Source organism: Bos indicus, chromosome 6 (genome assembly GCF_029378745.1).
Source record: "Bos indicus isolate NIAB-ARS_2022 breed Sahiwal x Tharparkar chromosome 6, NIAB-ARS_B.indTharparkar_mat_pri_1.0, whole genome shotgun sequence".
NCBI classification, from domain to species: domain Eukaryota; kingdom Metazoa; phylum Chordata; class Mammalia; order Artiodactyla; family Bovidae; genus Bos; species Bos indicus.
This window is the reverse complement of record NC_091765.1, coordinates 87117984-87141980: the sequence shown is the minus strand read 5'-3', so window position 1 is coordinate 87141980 and position 23997 is coordinate 87117984. Positions and strand designations below refer to the sequence as shown.

Genomic DNA, 23997 nt, shown 5'->3' with positions numbered 1-23997 from the left:
AAGAACCCCATGGGCAAAGAATTCCCTATTTCCCATATGTACCACATATTCAGTGAGCAGGTTCCAACAAACATGCTGTCAAAGCACCTCACATCTGAAAGTAACCTAAACCACAAAAATACAGTCGAAGCTGCCTTATTCTTATGGGCACACCTTCTTCGGCTCTGATAGGAAGAAAGCTCCATGACTGATTGTAGATAAACTGGACTCGATCACTACCTTTCCAAATTTAATGTGTTGTAGTTAAACAACCATGTTCAGTGGTTTTAATTGCATCATTGCACTTTCTGATGTTTCTGATACCATAAAAAGATTGGATTTTACAGGTGAAACCTTAGAGCTGATAGTCTCTCATTTCCTTTCCACCCAGACCACCCAGGGGGAGTAGATAAACCTGAAAACTATAATGTTTTGTTATTTGTAGGGGATTAATAAGTAAACACTGTTAAGGGATACTAGTCCATATTAAACATTAAATATTTAGTATATGTCACCACTTTAACAACATGAATACTCTGGATGCACTCTTCCAAAAGCATATACATATACAGATTCTACATATAATATCTGGTGTGATCATGAGCCCCCACCTAAAGCCCAGCCCTCCAGATCTCAAAATAAAGAACCTATCTCTGCATTCAGCAGACAAGTGTGAGCAGACACCTCTAAGAGTTCCAGAACTTCACCTCCTTGAAACCGACATGAAGAACTGAATTCTGCACTGCCTTTAAAGGTGTCCATTCTATGCAAAGAAACTCAACACTCATCAGAAACAGTCACCACAACATTCTCTTCGTTATCTGGTCAGTTTCTCAAAACAGAAACAGTTTAGTTAACCCCTCTTAAAGGAAGGCTCTGGCTCTTTTCTGTTTGGAAGGCTGAGAAGCTGAGGGATGGAGAGCCTCCTGCCTCTGCCACAGTGACTTCACACTGCATCCCTCCAGAGAGCTAATCAGTAGACATTCTGACGCTGGCAACACAAACAAGCCAAGAATTAGCCTGGCTAATGCAGGTGCTATCATCTGGTAGACTGAGGTCGCCACTGGAAGCCATCTTACCAGCACTGTTCAGCCACCCACCTCCTCAGGGCTCTTGCCATCCTGCACCTTCACTTAAGAGGCTGTCTTCTCAAAGTCCATTTGAATTTTTTAAAAGCAGTGTTCAATTACACATTTTATTCTACACTAAATTAGCCTCTTATCCTCTTTCTTGTTCTCTAGTTTCTTAAAAGTTTGTCCTCTATATATCACACAGCTCAATTGTCTATAATATACTACTAAAACATACACCTATATATTCATTATTCCTCAGACTCCAAGGTTCAGTTTAAGTTACAAAAACTAGTGTTTGAAAGATTCGTTAATTTATTAAAACCATTTTTAGGGACTCTCCTGGAAGTCCAGTGGTTAAGATTCTGCACTTCCACTGCAGGGGGAATGGGTTTGAACCCTGGTTGGGGAATTAAGATCCCATATGCCACACATCAGGGCCAAAAATAAGTAAATTTTTTTAAAGACACAATTTGATTTAATGCTAAAAAAAGGTCTTCCAAATGTGACTTTTTTGCCACTTAGATTTACTGCCATTGTTCTACCAGGATTCCCAAATTCTGAATTTACCCGGTGAGTTTGAGACTATATTAATTTCAGAGACTAAATTTAACTAACTATTCCATTAAAAAAAATTGTATTCCAAAATGATGAGCAGGTAGAACTGAGATGAAAACAACTGGAACAATGGGAAGAAAAAGTTTTCAAGTACTCAATATCCTTGGTTACTTTTCCCATGACTCTGTGATTGAAAATCAGGACAGCATTTTAAAAGCTGGTCACCTTGGAAAGCACAGAAACCTCTAAAAATAAAAATCAACATTTACAGACTCTGCCATAATGGTTTCTGGGTAAACAGAAAGACATGCTTGCTATTTTACCCCCACATGGAGGTTGTGGTAATTAATTATTCAACATTTGGAAAGTGCTTTAGAGATAAGAAGCTAAGTGCTAAAAACCACCATCAATTTGCAGCAAACCGCACTTAAAGTGAACTCACCAGGTTTACTGTTGGAAACTGAACCATTAATCTATGTCCATGATTTTTTTCTTTTTCTTCTTTTCTCATTTCATTTAGAACATTAGACCAAACAGCTGACACTCATATGCAACCTTCCTTTCCCTTTAGACAACCTTTGAGTGTCACTGAGTAAAAAACTAGTCCTTAAAATATATAAATTCCAATAATGTGGTTTCACTGGAATTCACAGTGAGATGCTTATTAAGTATCCTTCCTTCTCTGCCTTTTATTAAAGTAACAATATGAACAGTTAATTTATTAAAAATTTCATGTGTAAAGCTTTGAGAGTAATCAAAGTCTAGTTTAACATACTTATACTGTATTAGTGATCATTTAGGCAAACATTTAATGTTCATGACTATACTACATATATAAATTTAGATGAACAATCTAAGAATTGATTAACTTTGATTAATATTCTAATGAAGGCAAGAAGTCATTCTATTTAAATAAAAAAATTAGGTTTTGTTAAGAATTTTTCCTTATTTACAATATATTCTGGTTTTAATCTATTCATTTTAAAACCCAAAACAGTGGTCCAAGATTTAGGAATTATTTTTACCAAAATACAACTAAAACCTACATAAAAGCCAACCTGCCGTAATTCAAGACACATGTATCCCAATGTTCATTGCACACTATTTTTACAACAGTCAGGACATGGAAGCAATCTAAATGTCCACAGGCAGATGAATGGATAAAGAAGATGTGATACACATAAGTAATGGAATATTACTCACCCATAAAAAGGAACAGAACTGGATCATTTATAATGATGTGGGTGGACCTAGAGTCTGTTATACAGAGTGATGCAAGTCAGAAAGAGAAAAATAAATACCATATACTAATGCATATATATGAAACCCAGAAAAATGGTACAGATGAACAGAACTGGGTCATTTATAATGATGTGGGTGGACCTAGAGTCTGTTATACAGAGTGATGCAAGTCAGAAAGAGAAAAATAAATACCATATACTAATGCATATATATGACATCCAGAAAAATGGTACGGATGAACCTATTTGCAGGGCTGGAATAGAGACACGGAGGAATAGGGTGGAATAGGGTGGGAGAAGGGGCAGGTGGGACAAATTGGGAGGGTAATATTGACATACATACACTGCTGCTGCTGCTGCTAAGTCACTTCAGTCGTGTCCGACTCTGTGCAACCCCATAGATGGCAGCCCACCAGGCTCCACCGTCCCTGGGATTCTCCAGGCAGGAACACTGGAGTGGGTTGCCATTTCCTTCTCCAATGCATGAAAGTGAAAAGTGAAAGTGAAGTCGCTCAGTCGTGTCGGACCCTCAGCAACCCCTTGGACTGCAGCTTTCTGGGCTCCTCCGTCCATGGGATTTTCCAGGCAGGAGTACTGGAGTGAGGTGCCATTGCCTTCTCTGACATACATACACTACCAGGTGTAAAACAGCTAGCTAGTGGGAAGCTGCTGCATAGCACAGGGAGCCTAGCTTAGTGTTCTGTGATGACCTAGAGGGATGCATAGGAGACAGGGAGGAAGGCTCCAGATGAGTGGGATATATGTATACATATAGCTGATTCACTTTGTTGTGACTCACTTTGTTGGAATACAACATTGCAAAGTAATTACACTCCAATACTAAATTAAAAAAAAAAAAAAAAAAACCTGTGTTCATGCTAAAAATAAAAAAGAGGAATCATGAAGCAGTTTTTTTCAAGTAGTTTTTATTGGACTATAGTTGCTTCACGGGCTTTCCTGGTGGCTCAGACAGTAAAGAATCTGCCTGCAGTGCAGGAGACCCAGGTTCAATCCCTGGGATGGGAGGATCCCCTGGAGAAAGGACTAGCTACCCACTCCAGTATTCTTTCCTGGAGAATTCCATGGGCAGTGGAGCCTGGCAGGCTACAATCCACGGGGCCGCAAAGTGTCGCATACGACTGAGTGACTAACACACACATAATTGCTTCATAATGTTGTGTTAGTTTCTGCTCTACAGAAAAGTGAATCAGATATACATATACATATATCCCCTCTTTTTTGAACTTCCTTCTCATTTAGGTCACCCCAGAACACTGAATAGAGTTCCCTGTGCTCTACAGTATGTTCTCATTAGTTAACTATTTTATACATAGTAGCAATAGTGGGTATGTGTCAATCCTGATAAGACAGTAGCCGGCCACACTCTGCAAAGCCATCATGTGGTAATTGTGGTCACTCTGGGAGTAAAAATACAACATACAAGATATACTCATTCTTACCTATGTCCATTTTGGAAACAATTTTTAGCAAAATATTATTACTCTTTTTACTTCCTGTCTCTTACACAGTGGAAGACCATATATACAAATGTTATAATTTCATGTTTTAGAGAATTAAAAGCTGTACTGACATAATCTTCTTGGATCTGAGACTTATTTCCATTACATCGAGCTCAACAACATTTCTCTAAAAAGAGGGTTTATGCATTGTAATCCCCAAAATGCACAGTTTTTAAAAAGTCATCTTTGGTTTTAGAAAGGGCTTATTATGAGATGAGTTTTTACCACTTTAAACATGAATACCTTCTACACATCTATCAGTCTTAAATCTTTTATCCATATTCTTCCCTCCCCAAAATTTCTCCCACCAAGAAAACAAAAAGAGCATGGATGTAAAATCTTAAATGTACTCAACACTCCTAACCTCAATAGGGGGAAAAAAAAAGCCCTTCTGGTTGCTGAAGGAGATGTTCTTCATGAGGCTCCTGGCTCACAGAACAAAACTAACTGTGGAATTCTGCATGGAACCCACAATACAGTGCTCAACCTCCAAATAAGGTAACACCAAAAGACAAATTTTCTCATTGACTCAGCTTGATACTTACTGTGTGTTCCATATAATCTTCAACTTCTATGGATCATTATGTAATAAAAAGGCAGACAAACGATTTTTCATGGTTCACGCCTAATATTGACATTTATTTTAAAGAAACTGAGAATACTTTCAAACAATTGCAAACTAGGGAAGAAAGTGAATCCAAGGAAGGCCTTTTTACAAAAAATTCCTTCAGAGGAAGTACCACAGTATTTCCTCCTCCACTCTGCCAGCTTTAATAAGATATGCCAACAGTGCACTACTGGTGCAAACAGAAGAAATGGGCACAGTTATGTCTTAAAGAAGTGTTTTGTGGCAGACGTGATTAGCTATCTCTGTTTCATCGTTAACAGGGCAACCGGACAGTTCCTTAAAAATAAACAATTTACTTATAATATAATTGCCTGGGGTGTTGGGGTGGAGGGGAAGTAAGAAATTTCAGGCACAATGTTTTCCAGCCATACAAATATGAAGAAGATAGAAACTGTCCAAAGGAATTAGCTATGTTCCCAAGTGACTGAGAAATGAATTGGCAGACTGAGCCTCCATGAGAACATTATTTTGAATCAAAACCAAATTTCTAAAACACTCCAGGTGATCGGCTCTATATTTATGGAACTTAAATACAGGACTGTTGAAAAGAACGATTCCGAAATGTTTAAGAAATGAAGCAATTTAATTAAGTGGTAATGCTGTATTTACTGATTGTGTTGTAATGTTCAGATCCAGAACCAGAGTGACAGGAAAGACAAACAGCAAGACTCTGGTGATCTTCTGAGTGCCAGTGTGTGTACTCAGTCATGTCTGACTCTTTGCAACCCCAATGACTGTAGCCCACCAGGCTCCTCTGTCCATGGGATTCTCCAGGCAAGACTACTGGAGTGGGTCACAACCTCCTCCTCCAGGGAATCTTCCCAACCCAGGGACTGAACTCGTGTCTCTTACATTTACAGGCAAATTCCTTACCACTGAGCCACCTGCGAAGCCTGGTGACCTTCTGAGATGGACACTATCACCTGGCCATGAACTGCCTTATCCAGCCACTCCCCAGCACAGCAGCAGAGGTGAGTCCATGTCCCCTATACTCAGAAGGTCCTTACCTAAGTTACTTTGAGAAAGGCTAAAACTAACACACACACCTACCTAAAAATTTCATTCACCGTACATCCAAATCCTTCAAATTTAATCATCAGGGATTATCTCCTTTGCTCCTTTCTTCCAGTAAAAATTAAAACTGCGAACACTACTAAGATACATACCACGTTAAATTATTTTTCTTACAAGGATATTGTCAGATTTTTTCCTCTTGCAAGGAAAATCAAGAAAAAAATTAATAAAGAGCATTATCTTTTAAACTCATATTGTACTAAAAAAACTATACTATAAGGGAAATGTAGAGCTGATAAAGTCACATATGATGATAATAACTAACACCTAAATCATTCTCACTGTGTGCTACAAACCCTTCTAAGCATTTCACATTTATTAACTCACTTAAGAGCCTCGGAATTAAAGGAGGGAGGTTCAGATGAAGAGCTGGAGCACTAAGGATTTGGGGTCCAGGCTGCACTACCCAGATCTCCTCCTCACAGAGTAGGGGCTTCCCCAATGGGAATGTTGGGTAACTGATAATGCTCAGCTCGGTCTTACTCCAGAGTCGCCTGAGCCAAGGTCAAGCCCTGTCCAAGGACAGCCCCCATCTCACGACTGGCTAACATGGGGTAGAAAGGCCTGGCTCCCTTACCTCGAGACAAGACAACTCTGAAGGGTCTGCTCGGCTCCGGAACTCCCAAGGGGATCAGCAGAGGCCTTGGCTGCCATCGTATTGACTTCACCTCCTCCTCCTGCCCCATCCAACTTCCTTCACTCCCTCACAGGTATTATATACCTCAGCACAAGCCCCAGTAAACACCCCGCCCAATCAGAACCTGCTTTCCAGGAACCTAGGACTCAAGTCCAGGCACTTTGGCTCCAGAGTCCATGCCCATAAACAGTACACTGAAATTCTGACGGTAAGGCAGATTCAGAAAACAAGCTCCAGGGGGGTTTCCACAGGCCTCGGAACCTATAGGTACAAAGAGGTCTTGGCAACAAGAACCGAAATTTGCCACAGGACTGCTGGATCTCTGCAAGCTTCCCTCATTTCTGGGGTCTGTCAGCCGTGCTCACCATCAATCCTTTCACGACTGTCTACTCAGGCCTCTTCACTGAAGGCCACTGACTACTGGAGAATGCCACTGTTCTGCCCAGAATCCTCTCTCCTGGTCTCCTAGTCCTCGAAACCTATGAGGAAGACACAGCCACCACCTCAGGCTCCATCACCCCAGAGCCCTACTCTGCTACCTGGTTGAAGCAGCCCTCCCTGGCCCATGCTTCTCAGACCCCCTCATGGAAATGGGTCCTTCCACTCTGTCTTACAGTCTCTCTCTCAATACAGCTAAGGCCTCGTTGTTAGGGCACAGTCCCCATCATGGCCCTCTCTGGTCTTTGCTTGTGGTCCAGTGTTCAGAACGCTGCACTTCTAATGCATGGGGTGTGGGTTCGATCTCCAGGTGGGGAACTAAGATTCCACATGCCATGTGGCACTGCCAAAGAAACCAAACCAAAACAACAAAAACTGTTCAACATGCTCAAACATGCTCAATTCACGAGAACACACACTTTGAGGGTCACTGCCCACCATGAAAGCAAAGAGCAAAACCCTTAATCCTTGTTCAGACATAGCTCAGACATCCTCTTTACAACATAAAAGATAAGCAAAAGAACGTCTAAATATTGTAAAGTAATTAGCCTCTAATTAAAATAAATAAATTTAAATTTAAAAAAATAAAGCACAGCAATATGAGAACACATATGTGGAGTAACAGCTCCACACAACTCCAGCCCAAAGAGCACTGCTGGACTGTATAAAGACCATGAGAAATGAACAAAACGGGAAATTATTTTCAATAGATTGCTAAGAAAGGAGATAAGTGTGTGCAATTCATTTTAGAATGATATACATCAGAAACATATTTTAAGACAATTTTAACTGGATGCTTACTTAGGTAAGCTTCAGTTATCAGAAAACTCAATGAAAGTGAATACTTCATACTGTAATGACAGTAGATAAATAGATCACTCCTGCAGTTTAAGCAGACAGAGCTTTATTTCCCAGAGATGGGCTTCCCAAAACATGACTTCCCCTCCCTTGATTCCACAGACTGGGATCCATGGTACCTTCAGGCATTCACACCCTACCATCACTGCTCCCCAAGTCGTCAGGGCCCTGTTAGATCCCATATCCCTCGATGCCCACCTTAGAACTGAACCCTTCACTGTCTAAGTAAGACTGAGAAGTTATACCACCAGCTCCTTATTCAAGCAGCCACCTGCTTAAAGCCTGGGCCTACTCAAGCCTGGTTTTTTCCGCCACTTCGGTTTTTATATAAAGGACACAGTATTATTCAAATCCTTTACTAGAGTCCTTCCATCACAGAAGCTAAGAGCTGTGGGTCAAACAGGAATACACGGCACTGGACTTCCCAAGCTATTTAATCTGTGGATATAATACGACATCTAGGGTATCCAACTCACTTATTTTTAAATCTACAAAATAAATTTCACTTAGTTAGGAAAGCAAACTCTTTTAGAGTAATGGAATTATCCCAAACGAACCCTGAACCAAAAGTGTTGGTTTTAATTACTCAGAAACACCCAATTTGATTTTCTCAGCCAGCAAGGTGTGGACTTGATTTAGAGAAATTTTACAAGGAGTGTTAAAGGATGCGATCATTTTATAGCTTCAAGTAAAACAATGCATTTACACTAGTACCTTCCGGTCAAGGTCAAGAGCTAAGATAAGACCGGATGAAGCAGGTAAACTTTATCGGAAATGTCATGTGAGGCCAGACCCACGATCCCCCAGACCACCCTTCAGTGACATCTGACACAGACATCAAAGAGCAAGAGACCATTCTACAAAGTGGAAGGAGACTCACACAAAGGGTCCTGACGGAGCCGAGTCCAGACAGAAGACTGTCCAAAGAGACCCATAGATCAAACATAGCCATCCTTTCTTTTAAATTGTACAAATACTGCATCTACCTAAAGATTTATTCTGGGCCTCTCAAGACGCCAGTTTCTCCTCCTGGGGTAAAATGTTGCTCACAGAAATACCTACTACATAAATTTAAACTCTTCTTTTATGTTAAACCTATGTCTCTCAGTTGTGTGGTCTCCCTAGCACTGCTGTTCTTGGATTTGCGGCAGAGAATTCATGACTTTCCTTAGACTTGGACTCAGATGAAGGTGAGGTCTCCTTTCAGGCTTCACGGTTCAAGACTACAGCACTCATATCGATTTAAAGACACCCCCCTACTCTCATGATATGCAGTGTATTTCTCTAGACCTTTCCCAGGTATGTCTGTCTTGAGGTGCAAGAACAAACCTTCGAGGGAGCCATGTAGGAAAAATTCACAAGGTTCAGACACATGGATGAACACAGACATTCAGCATGAAAAGATCCCTTTTAGGAGGTGATGTGTGTGTGTGTGTTAGTTACTCAGTCACGTCCAACTCTTTGTGATCCCATGAACCGTAGCCCATGAGGCTTCTCTGTCCATGGAGTTCTCCAGGCAAGAATACCAGAGTGGATAGCCATTCCCTTCTCCAGGGGATCTTCCTGACCCAGGGATCAAATCTAAGGCTCCAGCATTGGAGGCAGATTCTTTACCATCTGAGCTACCAGGGAAGTCCTAGGAGGTAATAACTGAACTCAAATATGTGCTCAAATGCAATATTTATCAATACACCAAAGAATAGTGAAATTCTTGGGATTTCACTGGAAATATCATTTACACATAATAAGTAAAACATCTGGGGCTTCACCAGTGATCTGGTGATAAAGAATCTGCCTTGCCATGCAAGGGACACAGGATCGATCCCTGGTGGGGGAATTAAGTTCCTACATGGCACAGAGCAACTGAATTCAAGTGCCTCAACTAAAGAGCCTATGAGTCACAACAAAAGATCCCACACGGCGCAACTAAGACCCAACACAGCCGAATAAACAAACAATAAAAATAAACACATGTTCTCTAATGTCTCAATATGTTGTGCATTAGCTTCTATTATAAGGCACACATACTATAAGGCAAATAATATACATCAAATAATACACAGATATATACAGTAATGATATTCTCTTATCTTTATATAAAGCCCAGTATTATCACAATGCCCTAAGAGCTGTACTATAAAGAAGTTTTACTTTCCCTCACTTTTATTTCTGTTACATCTTCCAAAGATTTTATGAGAACAACATCTGGATTTAAAACTCCTGGTTCAATACAGTATAAAAGAATGATTTGAGTGAGGCAAACACCAAATTCACAGACGTGGATACCTAAGTTAATGAATGACTCCCCCGTCACCTACCACAGGAGGCACCCATTCAGGTTTGTCAAATGATACTCAGAAAGTATCTGGGCGGCAAAGAACTTATGCGTTTGAACTGTGGTGTTGGAGAAGACTCTTGAGAGTCCCTTGGACTGCAAGGAGATCCAACCAGTCCATCCTAAAGGAAATCAGTCCTGAATATTCATTGGAAGGACGGATGCTGAAGCTGAAACTCTAATACTTCGGCCACCTGATGTTAAGAACTGACTCACTGGAAAAGACTCTGATGCTGGAAAAGACTGAAGGCAGGAGGAAAAGGGGACAACAGAGGATGAGATGGTTGGATGGCATCACCGACTTGAAGGACATGACTTTGAGCAGGCTCCAGGAGTTGATGATGGACAGGGAAGCCTGGCGTGCTGCAGTCCATGGGGTTGCAAAGAGTCGGACACGACTCAGCGACTGAACTGACCCCAAAGTCAGGTGTACTTCATTTCAACGTGTTTTTTTTTTTTTTTAACAATACCTTCTATACATATTCTTCAGAGAAGGCATAAAAATTACAATTCCTTATAAACTTTTTTTTAGGTAAATGCCTCTTTAGAAATCTTAAAAGCAGTGCTCATTGGGGTAAGCTGGGTGAAAGCTAAGTAAAAACTGGACTATATTTTTCTAATTTCCTGTGAGCCTACAATTATTTCAAAACAAAAAGGTTTTTTTAAGTGCTAACAATTCATTTTTACTTTCAAGAAATTAATGCATAAAACTGCATCCAATTCAGAGACTAGATAAAATAGAGTCCTATCTAAATAAAAAGGTTAGATCATTTTTCCAAGGAACTATAAAATATAAAACATCACAAACTCTAATAACAAAAGTTTCATCCCCAAAGTTACTGGATTCCAAACTTCATGAAAACATATTTCACAAGAAATATTTGAAAGACCAAATAGCAATGATCAAAGCTATTGATACTACAGTGGAGGAATTTCTCTAGAAGAAATAGACTTCAGATTAAATTTGAGTGTAATGATTGGGCATCTCTGACTGGTCTGTCCTGATTTTTTAAGTGACTAATTATCATTTCACTAAGTAAGTATTTTCACTACAAAATATGCTATCCACTGTGAGGACCATGAGAGCTACTCTGACACAGTTCTCACAGTGAGGAGGCAGAAAGTGTACGAAGACAACAGGAACACATATGAAACCAAAGGCAGTGCAGAACAGTAGGCATAAAGGGATCAATTAGTGTACAATTCACTGCTGAACATTTTGGCAATAAAAAGTGTGAGTACTTGAATAATATTTTCTTCTGATGTTTCTAGACGGATGTTTTAGTTTCATATCTTAATGTACTTTTCAAGGGAAATTATCTGATCTCGTTTATCTAAATCTTTTGAGACGCTTCCTATCCGCCTTCTCTCTTTTCCCTGGCAAAGCAGTTCAACTTGTAAAACTGCAAATGTGTGAACTGTGTGTTTCTTCTCAACCTGTTAACACTCAGCAATTTTCTAAAAGCGATTGTAATCAGTACGCTAGCCATCTCCTGCCACAAAGCCCTACTCTCTGCTAACATCAGGAGTGCTCATCTCACATTCCTAAGGACACGTCTCTAGAGGTCAAAGGAATGAAGGCATTTCTGCAGCAGCTCGAGGTGTGAGGCCTCGATGCAGCTGCAGTCGACATGCAACACTCGAGGGGAAGGTTCTAGGAGGGCAGCCATCCATACAATGTCCAATCAAACTGCCCGGCTGAAGATCTCACTCCGTCCTCAGCTGAACTAACAAGTTTCACAAATAACACTTTCAGAACTTCATTCATGGTCAGTCTGGGGTAGAAAGTACCAAAGCCTGCCTTGTGTTAAAGACATTAAGAACCTCCAGGGACTTCCCTGGTGGCATAGTGGATAAGAACCCACCTGCCAATGCAGGGAACATGGGTTCGATCCCTGATCCTATAAGATTTCACATGCTACAGAGCAACTAAGTCCCAGCACCACAACTACTGAGCCCGTGCGCCACCCTTACTTAAGCCTGCACACTCTAGAGCCTGCAAGCCACCACTAATGACTGATGCTTCAACTACAGAAGCCCCCTGCGCCCTAGAGCCTGCAAGTTGCCACTACTGAAGCGCATGAACCTAGAGCCTGTGCTCCGTAGCAAGAGAAGCCACCACAATGAGAAACACAAGCACGGCACCTAGAGAGTAGCTCCCGCTCTCTGCAACTAGAGAAAGCTCACATGCAGCAACAAAGACCCAGCACAGCCAAAAATAAATTTTTTAAATACATAATAAATAAACAAATATAGCACTGTGTACATGTCAAAAGAATTGAAAAAAAAAAAAAAAAGAATCTCTCCATCAGGCCATTAGAGACAACAGATTTCCACGCTGAAGAGCAGGAGAAATGGAAGAGCTACTCTCACTTCACTCTCATGGGACATCAGTTTAGATATTATCATTGTCATGATCCTACTCTTTAAATAGTTGCTCTTCCCTAAATCCACAGCGTCAATGTCTTTTAAAAGTCACAAGTGCTGAGTAGACACAAAAGAGAGGAGCCTTGCATCTAGCATTTAACACAGCAATAACCAGACATGCTTGGGTGCTTTTTGTTTTTAAAAGACCCACTTTAACTTCTTACAGGAATGAAATCACCCAGAACAGAAGATGAGGCTTTCTGAAATTCACTATTTGTAAAATAGTAGTTTAACAAGGCAGACCATAATTACCCCTTGTATTTATTTCAATTTTCCATAGCATTATGTCTGTAGCAAGAAAACAAAAGCTGTCTTGTTATTCCAGATGATTCCATTTTTCCAGTAAATCACCCTAAAGCAGCCACATTCGGGTCAAGCGCATATGAGGGATGCTACCTAAAATGTAAACGTCCTCATAAAATATAGACTAACTTATGTTATTCTGAAGCAATATGTATTATACACTCAGTACTCTGAGAACTGCAAAACAGTTTTACTTAAATGACAAAAGCCAACCAGCCAACACTACCACCACCAGCTCTCAAAAAAAAAGGAAAAGACTCAAATATGAGAAAAAAGAAAATTCAGCCTTTGGGTAAGAAAATCTAACTAGATTTACACATCAAATTCCAAGTTCCTTCTGCTGCAAGTCTGGTTTTGCATAGGGATACCTTCTATTGTTTATCATGTAATTCTCCAAAATAAAGATCATGCAAATTCTCATTATATTTCATTTAAATATAAATATAGGCATTAAACTCCTTTTCAGGTGAAGAAATAAAGAGGGTCAGAAAGTCACACCAAAAGTTGAGAGTCAGACCTTTCAGAGGATTAGGAATCACTGCTTTACACGAGTTTATAAAGTATATGCTGCAAGTTTGCTTCTGACATTATAATCAACGTATCTGAGAATGATCTTATCCATACTAAGCTGAAAGGGCTCTCTACAAGCTCCAGTTATCAGATTGTTCATCTTTAAATATTCAGTTTTTCACGAAACATGGTTACCAGGGTATCAGCACTGGAAAACCCACTACAAGATTTTAAATCTGAAAATTGTTGGCCAGCATTCTAATTATAGAAGCAAAAAATATTCAGTGCGTAAGCTCTGAGGGCTCACCCATAGGGTGAAGAGCACTTTAATCATTTTCGAGGGTTCTCCCGGTCCTGTGTGTGTTACTTGGGGGCATAAACTAGATATGAGCTATATAGTGAAACGGGTGATCTCAAGCTGCTGGCTATTAGACTCAATTTTTCAAGCTGATGTTTAATAAACCCTGTTCCCTGCTCAGCTTTAGCATAAAAAGTAAAAGTCCTAGAGAAAAAAAAATGTAAAAACAGTGTGAAGCATGCAGAGTTAACAGTTCAAAAAGACTGCTTAAGTGTGTAGTTCATTCATTCAGCAAACAAGCATTTATTACTGTGTCAGGAACTGTTCTCACTTGTTGGCACAATTCAAGAGTAAGGTATGTTTAGAACACAACAACAATAATGAAATAACTAAAATATGTTTGGCCATTTACAGTTTTGAAGAAAGCTTTAAAAATAACACCTCAGTTGTCTTCCATAATAGCTCTAATGAATTCGGTTTTACAGCCATTTTAATAACAATGAAAAAATAAGAGATCTAGATGATTTTCTAAATTCTCTAAATCAAGTAACTTATAAGTAATAGAGCTGGGTCTCCAACTCATACCTTCCAAACGTACATTTCCATCAGTCACTGGGCAGAACCACATTACAAAATGCTCTACTCTCATGGGAACCACAGAGGATATATTCTGTACGGTTCTGAACTGTGTTAAAGCTTTTAAGGAAAAAGTTTTACAGATCCAGACTAGGATGTGTACAAGTTCAAATATTTCTGTTCAAACAAGATACTACAAAAACTGTTTAGAAGCAACTAGGCCCAAGATGTTGCAAGATTCTACTTCCCCGCAGACATGCTGAGTATCCGCTCATCTAATACATCAGCACATGCTAAAGGGCACACTCACAGGTGCCATGACAGTCCATAAAGGGCCAAAATGTGGGCTGTGGCCCAATTCCTGGAAATCCCCGCCCATTCCCCAAAATAGATGGAATCTCCTCCCACTTGTTAGCCTATAAAATTACCCAGTCCATAAAAACCAACAACCCCATACCTCCTGGGCTCTGGAGCCCCTCTCATCTTCTGAGATGGCCACATGCTCCCTATGGAACGTATATCTCTCTGAATAAACTCATTTTCACTTAAAAAAACTGCTCTAATCTCTTCACCCATTTATTTTAGTTATTATATAAAAACACTGGTGAAATGAGTCTGCCTGGTTAGCTGAGCTTTCTAGACAAATAAGGTAGGTTTACTCCACAAGTCCTAAAATGTTCCTTACTTGGGATAATATACTGGACAGAAACTCCTAAGCCAAAACCTTGAACTAGAACTTCACAGAAGAAAAACAAAGCCAATAAACATATTAAAAAATACAAAAGGTACTCCAGGAAATGCAAATTAAAACCACAATGTGATACCACTACATATCCACTGCTGCTGCTGCTGCTAAGTCGCTTCAGTCGTGTCTGACTCTGTGCGACCCCATAGACGGCAGCCCACCAGGCTCCACGGTCCCTGGGATTCTCCAGGCAAGAACACTAGAGTGGGTTGCCATTTCCTTCTCCAATGCAGGAAAGTGAAAAGTGAAAGTGAAGTCACTCAGTCTTGTCCGACTCTTAGCGACCCCATGGACTGCAGCCTACCAGGCTCCTCTGTCCATGGGATTTTCCAGGCAAGAGTACTGGAGTGGGGTGCCATTGCCTTCTCCGACATATCCACTAGAATGGCTAAAATTAAAAAGAGAGATAACAGTAGCTGTTTTTAAGGATATGCGGCCGCCAAAACTCTCATTAGATGCTGCTATCACTATCTACTAAGACTGGCTCAACAATTCAACTCATAACACACATCCCAAATTCCTACCCATACTAAAAGACATATGTAAGAATGCTCAGAGCACTGCTTTTCATAATAACCAAAAACTGGGGGGAAAAAACCTCAAATATCCATCAAGAGTGAAATGGATAAATAAATGTGGCCTTCTCATAAAATGAAACACGACAGTACAATGAGAAAAAACAAACTGTTGCAAAATGCAAAACAAGAATGAACCTCACACATATAACACTGAGCAAAAGAAGTGAGGCAAAAAGGATACAGAACATGTATTCTGGTAGAAAGTTCAATAACAGGTAAAAGTAACCTGCAGCCCCAGAAGGGACTTCAGGAGGGAAGCTACCCTTGGTGGGAGGAGAGTGGGGCTTCTGGCTGCTGACAGTGGCCTATGTCTTGGCCTTTGGTGCTGATGCCCAGGGCTCTATTCACTTAGGTAAATCACTGAACCGTTTACTTATCATTTAACGACACACATACTTTTCTATACCATACTTTTCCCTGGTAGCTCAGTTGTAAAGAATCCGCTTGTCAATGCAATAGACACAGGTTTAATCTCCAGGTCGGGAAGATCCCCTGGAGAAAGGAATGGCAACCCACTCCAGTATTCTTGCCTGGAGAATCTCACAGACAGAGGAGCCTGGCAGGTTGCAAAGAGTTGGACACTACTTAACAACTAAACAACAACATACTTTTCTATACACGTTATATTTCCATAAAAACTTAGACAGACAGGAAGAAGAGTAGGAGAAAAGAAAGAAAGAAAGGAGAAATGGAAGAGGGGAAAGGAAATGTATGAAGTGATGTTATCAGGACGGTGGAAAGAGTCCTCAACCACCAAGCTTCTTTTCATTCTCACGTCTCTTAGCTCTTAATCGATCTCTTCCTTGACTACCAAGCTGTTCTCGGGGACTTTTGAATGTTATCCATGCAGCTGCCAGTACCAGGCCATTTCTATCTTCCAATCTGTAGTTTACTATTTACCACAGGACTAGATATGTTATAATCAGTCACACTGCATGTGAACAGCCACTCATATGAGGGATCTCCTATGAGTAAAGTGAATCCTCTTTAATGTAGGTCTTTCTTTTTAACCTCTGTTTTGCCTGCTTAGAGGCTGTTTTGCTGACGAATATGCCAGATACAGGAGTTACCAAAAGATGGAGATGTTCCTGGGCTCTAGGGCTTTCCTGGTGGCTCAAATGTCTAGTAAAGAATCAGTCTGTAACCCAGCAGGAGGAGAAGGGGATGACAGAGGACAAGATGGTTGGATGACATCACTGACTCAATGCACATGAGTTTGAGCAAGCTCCAGGAGAAGGTGAAGGACAGGGAAACCTGGAGTGCTTCCGCCCATGGGGTCACAAACAGCCAGACACAATTGAGCGACAGAACAACAACAATAACCCAGGAAACCCCAGTTTGATCCCTGGGTCAGGAAGATCGCCTGCAGAAGGGAATGGCAAACCACCAGTATTCTGGCCTGGAGAATTCCATGGACAAAGGAGCCTGGCAGCCTACAGCCCATGGGGTCGCAAAGAGTCAGACATGATTGAGCTACTAATACTAACACTTTCACTTTTTCACTGGGCTCTACCCATGAATACTAGGTCTCTAGGCTAAAGCTAGAATCAACCAACATAAAATTCCAGATCCCAGGAGTTTACTTACTTCCAAAGTAAGTATAAGAGAATATCACTAGTGAATACGTTTATAAAAAAGAAAAGAACTGCTAACTTCTTATCCAAGACATTATGAACAGCTTTGCTAACTATGTCATTCATAGAACATCCTATCAGTTTCAAAGAATATATTCCTTTCTCATTTTGTATTTTTACTAACTTTGATTTTTTAAATCCTCCCAAAAAGTATACTGCAACTTTTATTTAAAACTTCAAGGTTTCCAAAACAGAAACTCGAGTGCAGCAAAGTCTCTTTCTACACAGTAATCCACAATGTAAAAAAAAAAAAACCTGAAATACTACTTGTAAAATCCTTTTACATCTTAATTTATGTAACTTCTTTCTGTACTCATTCTCCATGAAAAATAAAAGTTAGCTCTCAAGACTGGAGCTAGAACTGGGGCACACAAACTGAAAAAAGTCACCCACGGGCACTGCTGCTGCTGTTGCGGCTGCTAAGTCACTTCAGTCGTGTCCGACTCTGTGCGACCCCATAGACCGAAGCCCACCAGGCTCCCTCATCCCTGGGATTCTCCAGGCAAGAACACTGGAGTGGCTTGCCATTTCCTTCTCCAATGCATGAAAGTGAAAAGTGAAAGTGATGTCGCTCAGTCATGTCCGACCCTCAGCGACCCCATGGACTGCAGCCCACCAGGCTCCTCAGTCCATGGGATTTTCCAGGCAGGAGTACTGGAGTGGGGTGCCATTGCCTTCTCTGCACAGGCACTGCAGGTCCTGAAATAAAGAAGAGCTGGGTGTGTGCATCCACTACACAGAATGATAAACAAGGAGCAGAAACTCTCACCTTACATCAGATCAATGTTTATCTGCTTTAGTATCTTAAAAACTGTAACTAAAACAACACTCATTCGAGGACAGTCATTTCAGAAACAGGTATCAGTAGTTCAAAGATGAAATATTCATTCCCACCTCAACCAATAATTTTCCACTTAGTTTAAGAAAAGCATACAAAGTTCCCTGTGCCTTGGCTTACTCATCTTTTAAACAAGCATGATAATCCCTTACATCTACTTAATTTGCAGAAAAAGATAATGCTTTGGCTTCTAGAAACAACTATAGGTGTACAGGGTTTCACCATGATGAGGTCTATCTCCATCTTTTCGAACATGTAACTTAATCCAAAGGCAAATAAGACCATATCATCGAGGGTGAAATTATGAACCTCATGAAGAAGATTGGAAGAAAAAGTTTTTTCTCTTCTTTGTCACAGCAGGTAAATAAATCCATCATATTTCATAGCTGGCTGTCCTTTTGATGCCCTGTTGGAAATGCCATTCCACTGCAGAGACTAGAGAAATGCAATAAAAGTCATTGCCACAAAATCATTATGACAGTCATAAATACAGCTTTCAGATAAAATAATCAGCCACCTCTACAAATGAGGAGTACTCGTGCACCTGTGCATGTGCCTGTGTGTTGTGCGTAATGTACATCGGACAAAAGGCCTGAGTAAAATGGTAGGTTAGAAAAATCCATCTTCACTGCTGGAAAAATAACCAACAGTGTGCACTACAGGGGATATAAAATATCACATTAGTGTTAGAAGGACAGCAGCATATTTTCTACTTGTGACATAAATCAAACTCTTAGCTATTGGGAGAAAGGCAAATATGTACGTGAAATACAACTTAGCCCTGATCTTGTATGAACGAAACATTATTCTTTCCCTTCTTTCAAATTCCTACATTATGCAAAAAATCCCCGAAAGTAGCAAGATCTAGTTTTGTAAAGTCTTACGAACTTTATGTAAGTTTAGGATGTTCCTAAACTATGTGTTTTGCTCAATGGCCCTCCGCAACACACTAATTTCATAATTCACAGGTTGACCTCAGAAACTGCAGCCACAGTGAGAATCCAGATATGTGTTCCGCTCACAGCTTCCTCTGTCCCATCAAATCATGTACCCTGATTCTTTTCATTCAGCTATATAAAGGAAAAACTCCTTAAAACTTTCATCATTGCTACATTTTTCTCTTCTGAGTTTGTTCTTTCCACTCCCAGTCTTCATACCTATCAACTCCAGTCTCGGCTTTCATTCACATTAAAAACGAACACCAAAAACGCTCCAGGAAACAAGCAGATGATGTGTATTGGCACACTTAAGTAGCAGTGACTTCTCACAGGACTAACAACACTAGTCCTCGTGGACTGCAGCGCCCTCAGAGGCAGGCGGAGAAACCTGATTATCTACGTGATTCACCAACTAATATGTATTTCCTTTCCTTAAGTGTTGTGTTTTCTTTAAGATGTAAGCCATGGCCAGACATCGATCTTGTTATCAGAACGAGGGATCAGAACCTGAAAATTATACTTGCCAGAGCTCAGTGAAAAATGAAATTACCACCAGAGTGTGCTGGAATTTGTCACAAAGGTTACCCATTTCTATCACATTTTTTCTGTAAATATGATTCCCTGTAGTGCTTTCACACATGGGTGTAAACCCAAAATGTATTCTAATCCTTTAAAAGATGAAAATAATAACACGAATATTCCTACATTTAAAGTCCTTTTATGTTAACAAAATGAACTAAAAGAGATACACCACTATAAACAGTACATTCTGGATATTTCATTGGCTGGCATGCCTTATATATGTTACTAAGGGTCATTCTGTAGAATGATCCCGAACCATTAAATGATACTCCAAATCTCATTTTGAAAACACCTTCTTGACGGTGTCTAAGGTGGACATGCCTAGAACTATCAAACTATCCCATCTTATCCCTCCCACACTCATACCCTGATAAATGCGCTTTGCCTCAAGAGTTCGTAAGAGTTCTACTTTCCTCTCTCTACCCATATATGTGGCAGGTTTTTGTCATCTTACCAGAGACGCTGAGATAAAGTAAAAACTATTGAATTTCAAGATGTAATAGCAAGAGAACAGAATCCTATCACTACATTTAACTTTAAAATGAAAGTAAAAGTTTTTTTCTCAGTTGTTAAAGCTATAAAAAAAGCAGCAGACATTTTCCTTTGACTGAAGCTATACCAATAACCTCAGTCTAAGTGCCATTATGGCCATGAAAATCACTTAAATGCTAATGTGATAGATAACAAGGAAGAGAGTTCTTAAGTCAGAAGCCTTTCAAAAGACATTATGTTGGCTATAAGAAGCTACTGGATACTGTTCTCATTGCTGTGAACAACCTATTCAAATCAACATGAAAAAATAAGCCCTAATGGGCAAAGTATGCTTAAATTTAATTCAGGTAATATTCAAACTCCAAGTCCCAGATACAAGGAAAAGGGGAAATATGGTACAAGGCAGTGTCTCTCAGGAAAGGAACCATTCCAGGATTTGAGACAATGTGTGTTTGGCACAACCCAGTGTTCACGATTTCCCATTAGCCCCAACTTTCTCCAGCACTGAAGTGAAATGGGAAAAGAAATGAGGAACATAAACCAAAACTGTTAAATGCCCTTCATTGTCAAGTCTGGAAAGAGCTTGCTGAGGGCCAATTACGTTGTGAAGGTAAGGCCTTGAGAAGGAGTGAGGGGTGGGGGGGAAAACACGGAAGTTTTACAAGGAACTCTTCTGAAAAATGGTTTACCATGGTCGAACAGAGGTAGAATGGCTTCCTTCTCCATCTTTCCTATCAAGTTCGGGTTTTTTTGGTGTTGCGATTCTTTTGTTCTTTAATTAACTTCCCTTCTTGCGGGGCTTGCTGCAGTTTGCTGATGTAGTTCCCAACTGCTACCTTCCTTTGGCGACTCTCATTAACGGACTGGCAAAGGCTGGGTAAAATGCACTTAAGAAAGAAGAAATCACCTCCTCTTGCCAAGACGCACATGTGCCCAGTACCTGAGGAAGAGCTCCACTGTCGCCGGCCAAGAGAAATTCCAGTTTAACCTCCCCTTTCCAAATCAACAGCAAAGAAGCGTGTGTGTGTGTGCCACTTGCAGAGAATCTGCCTGACTCACCCCCGCTTTCGGCGTGCCAGGGAGAGATGTGAATGATCGGTCTCCCGGCTGATAGTGAAGTGGGGGTCGCGGTCCCGGTGGCACCGAAAGTCCCCTGCCCCCATCCTCCGGCCTCCCCCGCTAGTGTGTCTGGGGATGTCTCCCTCTCCGGCAGGTGCCCGGCCACGCTGGGGCCACCAAAGCTCACCCAGGCAGGAACACACGTGTCCTGCGCCGGAGCCCAGCCCCCGGGATACAGTGGCCCCACAGTCCGGGCAGGGACGCCAGGTGAGCGCCGCGGAGGGGTGTCGGGGAGGGGGGCGGGCTTGACCATGCGGGTGCAGCAGGACCATCCAACGTCCCCCTCTAAACGCTAAGAAGAAAAAAGTACTTTTCTGCGGAATCTGCTTCCACACTCCGCCTGGCGCCCAGCCCCCGAAGATGCCCGGCCCGCAACTGACCTCTCTCTCTCACTCCCCGCGCGCGCCCAGGCCGCCCGCGCCCCCTCCAGGACCTGCCCCGAGCTGACCCTCCTTCCCCGGCCCTGGCCGGGTGCTCACCTCCTGGGGTCCGGCTTCCGTCGCTCGTCCAGTTTGGCGGTTGAGTGTGGAGCTGCAGCAACCGCTGCCGCCGCCGCCTTCGCTGCCACCGCCGCTGCCGCCGCCTCCGAAACGCTGCCCGGCGCGCCGCCGGGGCTGGAAACCGGGAGCCCGCGGGATCCCGGGAGGCGCGGGCCCGGGGCGCGGCGGGGCCGAACCGCGGGAAGTTGTCGGCGCGAGGCGCGGGGCTCGAGCCACCCCCGCCCAAGTAGTCACAACTTAGCAGTCCGGGTGGGTGCGCGCTCCGGGGCGGAGGGAGGCGAGGACAGGGCGAGGGCGCGGGGGCGGGAGGGTCTCCGGAGCCGGCAGGACTGGACCCTGAAAGAGGGGAGAGAGCGAGCGCGGGGGCAGATGTCTACACGGCCCGCGTGGTGCCTGGCGGGTGAGTGTGTGAGAGCGCGGGGCGTCTACTCTACTTTGCCTTCTGCAGCTCCTGCATATTTATGGGGATCGCCGAGGTTCCTGCCGGTAACTACCACTGCAGCAGCGGCGCCCGGCCCGGACGCCCCTCGGGAGCGAGCCCGGGGAGGGGGGTGGATCGGGAGGGCGGCGGTGGCGGAGGCTGTGCCACGAGCGCGAGCCCGCGATCCATATTTAAAGCCGCCACTGGCCTCGGCCGGCCCCCCGGCCCTGCCCTCGCTCGCGCCCGCCCGCCCGGCCCCCACCGCTCCGGGCCGCCGCTCGGCGTCACCAGCCCGGGCATCGCGGCGGCGGGGAGGGGCCTCGGGCCGCACCGCCCCCGGGGGCCCGGGCTCTGGGCGCCGCGTCCGGCTGGAACTGACCGAAGACCCGGCTCCTGACCCGCCGCCTCCGCTTCCCTGGGTTCCCTCTGTCTCTCTCTCTCTCTCTCTGGCTCTGCCTCTGACTCTGTCTGTCTGTCTGTCTGTCTCGCGCGCGCTCTCTCTCTCTCTCTCTCTCGTGCCCTGAGCCGGCTGCTAAGTCCCAGCTTTTTGTCCGATTTACAAGAGTTCCCCGCTGGGGAGAGCTTCCTCTCTCTTGCAGAACTGAAATGACTGGGACAGATCACTCTTGAAGCTACTTTTATAAAAGTGGAGGGAAACAGGTAGAGAGCGCGCTGCCAGCACGCTGTGTGAAGTTGTTCACCTCTAGCACGATGTCTGGGGAGAGCGCAGCTGTCAGCCTTGTCCTTCGCTTGTCACTGATGACTTCTGTCTTCCTCAACCAGTTTGGGAAACATCTTTAGTCATCCAAGGGAGTTTCTTGAGGATATAAATGGATTATTGTATTTACTCTGTTTCTAAGGCTAATAGAGGTTTAAGTCCTCTTTGCCAAGCAAATAATACTACTAATAATATATCAATGACCAGCCCCATTTTGATCAGTTAAGTAGACCATAAATATATGAACAGACTGTCGGCACTGACACCATCTAATGTTCTGAATACTGCTAGAGAGTAGCCACTTAATGGATTTGAGCCACACAGTATATGATGTAAGCCCATGTGCATTTCCTATTAATATATATTATATATTTAATATACATATGGAAGTCACTGACCAAACTGCATCTCTGAGGGTAACACCGGAACACATAAAACCCTACAGAAATAATGTCACATGCTCACTACCTCCGCCAAAGATTTGTTTCCAAATTCTTTCTTCAATAGCAAGTAAAAGTCACCCAGTTGTGTCTGACTCTTTGCGACCCCATGGACTATACAGTCCATGGAATTCTCCAGGCCAGAATACTGGAGTTGGTAGCTGTCTCTTCTCCAGGGGTTCTTCCCAACCCAAGAATCGAACCCAGGTCTCCCGCATTGCAGGCGGATTCTTTACCAGCTGAGCCACATGGGAAGCCCTTTCTTCAATCCTAACCTATAATTAATAAGACCCCTAGTGGGGAAAAAAATCTGGAGGAAAATAACTTGGAGACAAAAGTCTTCTTTCTAGTATTTAAAACTGGAATAGACATATTATTTATTGTACCTCACCAATGCTGGCAAAACAGGTATATACTTGAACCTTTAAATAAAAAAAAAAAGCTACTGTGTTTAAAATCCTTGGTTAGTGCTCAGGAGACACTGGGATGACCAGAAAGTATCTAATGTCTAAAATTGAAATGCATTAATGTCATGTGTCT

General features: G+C 42.4%; 1 protein-coding gene across 1 annotated transcript in view; it reads right to left on the bottom strand.

The window, feature by feature from the left end:
- Positions 1-22480, bottom strand: part of SLC4A4 (solute carrier family 4 member 4) — a 363818-nt gene extending 341338 nt beyond the window's left edge. Inside the window, exon 1 of the mRNA XM_070791561.1 lies at positions 21858-22480. The gene's annotated coding sequence lies outside the window, so the exon portion shown is untranslated. The remainder of the gene's footprint in view (positions 1-21857) is intronic.
- Between the last annotated feature and the right edge of the window lie 1517 nt (positions 22481-23997).